General features: G+C 35.8%; 1 long non-coding RNA gene across 1 annotated transcript; it reads right to left on the bottom strand.

Moving 5' to 3' along the window:
• Nucleotides 1–353: 353 nt before the first annotated feature.
• Nucleotides 354–8,922, bottom strand: LOC149705036 (uncharacterized). Its single transcript, XR_016381499.1, has 2 exons — nucleotides 8,585–8,922; nucleotides 354–578 (listed from the first exon to the last, which is right to left on the bottom strand). It is a non-coding gene; the product is annotated as an uncharacterized LOC149705036 (long non-coding RNA).
• Nucleotides 8,923–8,982: the final 60 nt, after the last annotated feature.

The following is an 8,982-nucleotide window of genomic DNA, read 5'->3' as shown; positions in this document are numbered from 1 at the left end:
GAATTCTTAATTATTCGTTCATAACTAGTGAAATAATAACAAAACGTAGCCCCTATGTTACCCACAATTCCAATCCCGTTTAAAATCGCTTACGAGTTTTTAGTGAGTAGCCCCTCGATAATTACTCGTAATACAGACGCAACCATTAATCCCCATCCATTTTAAATCACCAATGAATCCCTATCCTTTTTTAAAGCATAAATAAAAATCAGCAATAAAGGAAAATTTTCATTAGTGAATATTCCCTCAACGCGCTGCCTTTAACAGTGCTAATTAACCCATATTCCCAATCCATTTTAAAATGCTATATATGCCTGTAACTTAATTGACAAGAAAAGGAATAAAAAATGAGATTCATTAAATCGACGAACAATTTATTTATTCTATAGTACATTTATGAAGTATAAACAAAAGTATATAGATATAAAAACAAAAAGTAAACTTCGTTGAAGCTTGCTCTCGTCGTGTGATATGAGAAGCCCTCCTTTATCACTAAATGGCGTCGACCCCGTCCCCTCTCCTTGGCACTGGGAAGAAGACGTCAATAGGCTCATGATGCAGCAGATGCTTGTATTTTTCTTTGAAATTAGAAAAGTTCATTTTTAACTCATTATCGTCATAAACACTAGTATTAATACTCGGAATGCTTTAATTAGCAATTTAATTTTAAACTGAAACTCAGTAACAAATATCAGAAGTTAAAGGGGCTGTTCGACCCTCCCCCCTCCTTCTTTTTTACCCAACCGCAAAGCTAAGTTCTGTGAGGAAGACCGTCGTTTGCCCCACGATTCGTACAGCCCCTTTAATATCCTGAGAAGTATAACACTCGACGCGTACTCGAAACCATCACCCTTGTTAGTTTAAAGAATTAACTAACCCACAACCCGAACAACTAAGATACAGATTTTTAGTGATATTTGAGAAACCAAATAATTTAAATTTTAAACTAAATCCTGCATGGCACCCGTGTTTTTTTTTCCCCAAGGAAAATAGTAATCTGTGGAAAATAGCTATAGGTAATATAACGCTACCAGTTTTAGCTTCAAGATTGTACAACCTTAGTCCTAAATGTCCATTCTGTGAGAAAAAGCTAGGGAATATCAAACATATTTTTAACTGTGGAAAAACGCAGAGATTTCTAACTAATATCATAACTTTTATCAAAAACGGATTTATGGGATCCGTTTTTGCTTTTATAGTACATTTTAGCCCAAACATAATAAAACAGCTTAGACACACAATAAAACAGCATAAAACACAATAAAATAGCAAAGCTGAACGAAGCTAAACGAAGCTAAAAGAAGCTAAACGAAGCTAAAAGAAGCTAAACGAAGCTAAACGAAGCTAAGCTAAACGAAGCTAAACGAAGCTAAACGAAGCTAAGCTAAACGAAGCTAAACGAAGCTAAGCTAAACGAAGCTAAGCTAAACGAAGCCAAACGAAGCTAAACGAAGCTAAACGAAGCTAAGCTAAACGAAGCTAAACGAAGCTAAGCTAAACGAAGCTAAACGAAGCTAAGCTAAACGAAGCTAAACGAAGCTAAGCTAAACGAAGCTAAACGAAGCTAAACGAAGCTAAGCTAAACGAAGCTAAACGAAGCTAAGCTAAACGAAGCTAAACGAAGCTAAGCTAAACGAAGCTAAACGAAGCTAAGCTAAACGAAGCTAAACGAAGCTAAACAAAGCTAAACGAAGCTAAGCTAAACGAAGCTAAACGAAGCTAAACGAAGCTAAGCTAAACGAAGCTAAACGAAGCTTAACGAAGCTAAACGAAGCTAAACGAAGCTAAGCTAAACGAAGCTAAGCTAAACGAAGCTAAACGAAGCTAAGCTAAACGAAGCTAAACGAAGCTTAACGAAGCTAAACGAAGCTAAGCTAAACGAAGCTAAACGAAGCTAAGCTAAACGAAGCTAAGCTAAACGAAGCTAAACGAAGCTTAACGAAGCTAAACGAAGCTAAACGAAGCTAAGCTAAACGAAGCTAAACGAAGCTAAACGAAGCTAAGCTAAACGAAGCTAAACGAAGCTAAACGAAGCTAAGCTAAACGAAGCTAAACGAAGCTAAGCTAAACGAAGCTAAGCTAAACGAAGCTAAGCTAAACGAAGCTAAACGAAGCTAAACGAAGCTAAGCTAAACGAAGCTAAACGAAGCTAAGCTAAACGAAGCTAAACAAAGCTAAACGAAGCTAAGCTAAACGAAGCTAAGCTAAACGAAGCTAAACGAAGCTAAACGAAGCTAAGCTAAACGAAGCTAAACGAAGCTAAGCTAAACGAAGCTAAACGAAGCTAAGCTAAACGAAGCTAAACGAAGCTAAGCTAAACGAAGCTAAACGAAGCTAAGCTAAACGAAGCTAAACGAAGACAGTGGCGTCGCCAGGGGTTTTTTGGAGGCGCTTGAGCCCCCTGAAAATTCTCCGAAGCGCCTCCTAAAATTTCTTTAAAGCGCCCCCATATATTTACTGAAAGCCTCTCCTAATTATTCAGTTGGGGTGAATTGAAGTTTTTACTATATGAAAGTGAAATACACACAGAAACACTATTTCATATTTATATCATCTAGAGCGTATTTATACAGTCGTAACAGTCTATTTTCTTGATTTTTTTCTGTAGCATAGCTACCCTACACTGTCCCAAGCACTGAGGGCAACATCTACCCCCTTTCGCCTCAATCGCGTGCCTTCCGAAGCAAGGTCTAAACAAGACGGCCCAAGGGCTCGTAATAGTAGCCATATCGTACGAGTGAATAGCCCCTCTATACCCTACCCTAACGAGTGGATAACCCCTCTATACCTTACCCTAATGGGTGAATAGCGCTATCTTTTTCAATGCTTAAATGATTTACCGTGCATAAAATCAGAGTGAATAGCCCCTCGATTCCCTACTCTAAACAGTGATTAAATTATAACCGTATCAATTTACTTATGCTGTAATTCTAATATTCCGGCGAATCGAAGAACAGATAGTTTTTAGTGATAATCCCCTCGATGAGTTTACAACATAGACTTATGCCGATGCACACTTATCGCATCTCATAAATTTCTAACAAGGACTTATGCCCAGAAACTTTTGAAAGAGAAAGTTTAGTTATAGTGATTACGCATTTTAGTGATTATCCCCTCGAATTACCTTTAGCAATGCTAAAATGATCAGACGCATAACGCTCATTTAACACTATGTTAGCTCTATCTAAACCCACATTTGAATTAACCGCCAAAACGTTCCAGTCAAACATAACATAGATGACGATAGCTACCGAACGAGAACGAAACACATGAGGAGCGAGGTAGGAAACGGGGAAAATCGTTATCTATTTAATTAGCACATACATAAAGAAAAAATAAATATCAAAACCCCAAACATACAAATTCATAAGTATCCGACCCCACAGATAAAAATTCAAAAGTTTCCGACCCCACAGATTAAGAGGTACCCCACCCCACATCACCCCGACATTTTAGAGATAAGAATAAATAATAAAAAACTCGAGGTTTCTATCAAATCTCTATGGTTGAGTGGGTAGAATCTTTGGCTACTACGCCAGCGGCCCGGGTTCGAATCCCGGGTCTGACCTGAAAAAATTTTAATTAAAATTAAATCTCTAACCGAGCCCAGTAACCCCTATGGGTGGGTTGTGGTAAACTGGTAATATAAAGTTCCTTTTCAGCTAAAATCTGACGATAACGAAGCGACAACCCCGGCCACTACTACTACTACGACGGCTCGGGTCAAACTAAGAGCCTATCGTATACTACGATATGGCTAAAAATAACTTCGCCCCGTCCTCTAGCCACTAACTACCGAGGATATCCGAATCGAATAATTGAAATTTTCCCATTAACTGACCCCCTCAATTAAGCACGCCCACTCGAGTTTAGTCTAGTCCTGATATAGTCAATGTCAAGTTATATTCAAACATTTTAACAGTAATCAAATTAATTTGTGTGATGCAAAAGCTTTTTGATAAAACATGCGTTCAGTCCTTAATTACTTTTCCTTATTTTATTACTCTAATATTCGTCTTATAGACAAGAGGGTGTCGTGATAAACGTGATGTGTTTTGAAAAATTGGTAACACAGTGCTTTAGGTAGGGCTTAAGCCCTCCCAAAATCGAGACCCTGGCGACGCCACTGGCAAAGAACACAATTAAACAGCATAAAACACAATTAAACAGCATAAAACACAATAAAACAGCATAAAACAACATAAAAGACATTAAAACAGCATAAATACACAATAAAATAGCATAAAAACAAAATAAAACACAATAAAAAAGCATAGAACACAATAAAACAGCACAAAACACAATAAAACAGCTCAAAAACACATAAAACAGCATAAAACACAATAAAACAGCTCAAAAACACATAAAACACAATAAAACAGCATAAAACACAATAAAACAGCATAAAACACATGTTAAACAGCATAAAAACACAATAAAACAGCATAAATCACAATAAAACAGCATAAAACACAATAAAACAGCATAGAACACAATAAGACAGCATAAAACAAAATAAAATAGCAAAGAACACCATAAAACACAATAAAACGACATAAACACAATAACACATAAAACACCTTAAAACAGCATAATCCACATTAAAAAGCATAAATACACATTAAACGCATAAACACACATTAAACAGCATGAAAACACAATAAAAAGCAAACAACCAATAAAACGGTTTAAAACACCATAAAAGAGCTTAAACACACAATAAAATAGCATAAAAACATAATAAAACAGCATAAAAACAAAATAAAACAGCATAAAACACGATAAAAAAGCATAGAACACTATAAAACAGCACAAAACACAATAAAACAGCTCAAAAACACATAAAACACAATACAATAGCATAAAACCACATAAAAACACAATAAAACAGCATGAAAACACAATATCACAGCACAAACACACAGAAAACAGCATAAACACACAATAAAACAGCATAAAAACACATTAAAACAGCATAAAAACAAAATAAAACAGCATAAAACACGATAAAAAAGCATAGAACACAATAAAACAGCTCAAAAACACATAAAACAGCATACAGAGTTTTTTAAATCTACCAATCTTAAACAACCCTTTGATTAAGTTAGACCAGGGATAGATAGACTTTTTTAAGACGGAATTCCCAACGGTTAATATTTACTTCAGTCCGACTCATAGACGAGTACATAGCCCCTTCCTTCAACACGTAACCAAAAAATTAAATTTTCTTATTGGCTCACTAAAACTACGTATTGGTGACGTTACTGACAAGGAGGGCCAAAAATACGTAATTCCTGTTTACATCTGTCGCTATGACTACGACCCCTCTTGCGTTGTACGAGAGCCCACTCGATCCGCGCTCCCGGACGCTGCGCTGCTCGCGTTATATAGCGCGAGCAGCTTGCGTCGTGATGCGCTTGATCGAGTGGGCTATGGTTGTACAGATAAGCATCTTTACAGGGGTTCAAAATGAAGCCGTCTAAAAGCAAGGGTCCGGAAATTATTCGGGAATTGTTTTTAATAGCAATTAAGAGGTAGGGAATTTATTGCCGGTGTTTTGGATTTGGAGTACATCTGTAAGGGTGAAAAGTGTTCGCTAATTCTTTCTAAAGCCAATCATGTCTACTATCCTCATAATTTTGTAAGCGAATTTGATGAAGTTAACCAAGGCTTAGTGAATGGCCAGGAGTTTTGTGAGCTTAGTGTTTGGTTAAAACCTGTTCGTGTTGTAATATCTATGAAGGCTTTTAAAGCATCACTACAACTTCATCAAAGAGAAATAAATCGTATTTCATAATGTGTTTTGGTTTCAAGCCCTATGTCTTGTGTTACTTCCATTTTTAAACAATGTTCTTTCAAAAATTACAATCGGAGCCCAATCCATTCCAACTTGGCAGACGACGTTTATTTGACCCGGATATACATACAACGCCATAATGAAAATAAGACCCGCCTCTTCTTTCATACCCCCCCGTCACGGGTAAGGGGGTCGTGGACTTGGACGCGCACCCGAATAACCCTGTTACCCATTCCCTCTTAAAGAAGTCTATCTATCCCTGGTTAGACTTTTATCATCCAAAATGGAAAACACCAGGCTTTCAACTTATTAGTGACATCTTCGATCACCAAAACAACTGTTTCAAAAATCCATTTATTGACATAGGACTAAGAGCCCAAACAGAACGCTCCCTTAAAAACCAGTTCAACAAAATTTCGAAACTATGCAAAGAAAAGATAGACTTTTTTGTCTACCGAGTAATAGTAACTCCCCCCAAGAAAAGGCAATTTGCGAGATGGAACTTTACTTAGATGGAAAGTATGTCAGCCTTGAAGAAATAACAAAAACTCAATTTAAAGAACTTACAAATCCACAATCCGAACAACTAAAAAACAGATTTCTCGCGATTTTTGAGAAACCAAACAATATTAATTTTAAATTAAATCCGATATGGAATCCGTGTTTTTTCCCAAAGGAAACTAGCATCCTTTGGAGAATAACCATAGGCAATATAACGCTACCAATTTTAGCATCAAGATTGTATAACCTTAGCCCCCAATGTCCATTCTGTGAAAAAGAGCAGGGGAATATCAAACATATATTTTTTAACTGTGGGATAACCCAGAGTTTTCTAACTAAAATTACAACCTTTATACAAATTTTCAACCCTAATTTTAAATTAATTAACAAAATGTATTGGCTGTAATGTAGCGAAAAAATAGCATTTTTTAAAATCATACTCATTATTTTAAATATAGCAAAACTATCAATCAATTAAACATATCAAACTAGAATGAATATAAAAGAGGTAGAGCCTGAGACTATGTTGGAAAGCTATTTTAACAAAAAACTATTACTATCAGAAGTATATAATACTTCTCTTCGAGAGAAGTGTACCACAAAGCCGGGTAAGTGTAACGTCATTCTTCCCAACATCGGAAAATTTGGAGCAAGGTTACTAAACCGAATTACATACGCGATAAATAGTTCCCTCATCATTAGTCTATTTGAGTTAAACTATTTGGCAAGACGCACTTGTGGATTTTTGTCTCACCCCAAGACGAGGTTAGGGAGTTGATTGCTGAGGATTTATTACCAAACAGTTATAGAATTCACCTTACGGTGCGATGCCCATCTGTAGTTTGATGAGCGGGAGAGCAACAAAAAGGGGTGAGCCTGGGAAGAATGACGTTACAGAGCAAATGTATTAAGATGATACAGAGTGGCATCCTTCTTCTATTATCCCCTTCTGTTACTATGTATTTTAACCGAATATGAATTTTTAAAAGAAATGACAAACTAGTCTTTAAACAGTTTTTAGAATCGGGGATTTGTAAATTGGAAAGTAGGAAAGTGAAAAATTAAAGAAGCCTTGTAAAATTAGATTTTAATAATAAAAAGAAAAAAGAAAACACAATAAAACGACATAAACACAATAACACACAATAAAACAGCATAAAAACAAAATAAAACAGCATAAAAACAAAATAAAACAGCATAAAAACAATAAAAAACAGCATAAAACACGATAAAAAAGCATAGAACACTATAAAACAGCACAAAACACAATAAAACAGCTCAAAAACACATAAAACACAATACAATAGCATAAAACCACATAAAAACACAATAAAACAGCATGAAAACACAATATCACAGCACAAACACACAGTAAAACAGCATAAAACCACAATAAAACAGCATAAAACCACATTTAACAGAATAAAACACAATAAAACAGCATAAAAACACAATACAACGTGTAGTAGTTTGTAGGCAATTTCACACGTATCTGAAAGACTGAAACTAAGGCCGTGCGCTCGAGCTAAAAAAAACTCGCGGATATTTTAAATCCTGAAGATCCTGAAGTTTTTTGTCTGTTGTCAGCACGCACAAGTCTAAGTTAGATAGAGACCTAGGTTTGCACGTGCTGACAACTAACGTGGTAATATAGTATATACAGAATAAGCTGCCGTTCGAGATAGGGAGCTGCCTATCCCATAGAGATAGGAACATATATACCTCTAGAGTCACAACGTATATCCCGAGACAGGCCGCACTTTTTAAAACCATGTAAACTTTATCATTCGACACCAGCGCCACTATCGGCGATATTCTTAACTAAAATATTATTCGAGCTACAAATAGATGGCGTTGCTAAAAAAGGTTTTCGCGCTAAAAACGACTTTTTGGCGGGAAAAATGAACTTTTCGCGGTAAATCTGTAACTTTTTCAAACTTTTTTCAGTTGACGGACCTTATATTATTTTATTTGTTCTTAACTATCTAAATAAATGTTTCCAAAGTATATTTAAGTGTTTGTTAGACGATGCTTAATGCATGAAAACATATTTCCCACTCTAACGGAGCACATGTATGGCCAAGAGTTCGGATGGAACCACCATTTAAGTCACATTGTTAAAAAGGCAATAAACATCTACACAGATATCAGGCTGAGGAAAATAGCAAAGAATATGAACGAGAAAATGAAAAGAGAATATTAGAAAACGACTGACCAAACTGATTTTATTCCAAGGACAATAGTAGTCTATTTATAATTTGAATTTATTTATTAGTTGATACGTACATTTTACATTCAGCATTCATGATTCGTTCATTCACTCCAAAAAAAAATAATGTTTGTTTAACTAACTTGTCAAATCACCATCAATTTGTTTAATTAATTCATTATCACTTCCCTCGAATTTGCTAGAATACAATACACGCACAAGACACGGTAGCAGACTACGCCGTTGAAAATATATCAAAATAGTTCTTCCGTTTTTGCACAGATGGCGCTGGGTGTATTTGATAAAGTATACTGTTTTTAACGTTGTATATTCACTAATGATAAGGTTAAAGTCTATGGGGACGCTTCCATGTTGTGACTCTAGAGGTATATATGTTCCTATCTCTATGGCCTATCCTCCTATAGCGTGAAAACAAATTTCCTCACGCGCATTCTTTTTCCATGGTTCCACCAGG

The sequence above is a fragment of the Phalangium opilio genome, unplaced genomic scaffold (genome assembly GCF_054372755.1).
Source record: "Phalangium opilio isolate 3A_F unplaced genomic scaffold, DU_Popi_V2 ptg000014l_1, whole genome shotgun sequence".
NCBI lineage: Eukaryota > Metazoa > Arthropoda > Arachnida > Opiliones > Phalangiidae > Phalangium > Phalangium opilio.
The sequence above is the reverse complement of the archived record's forward strand: the minus strand, read 5'-3'. Positions and strand labels throughout refer to the sequence as shown.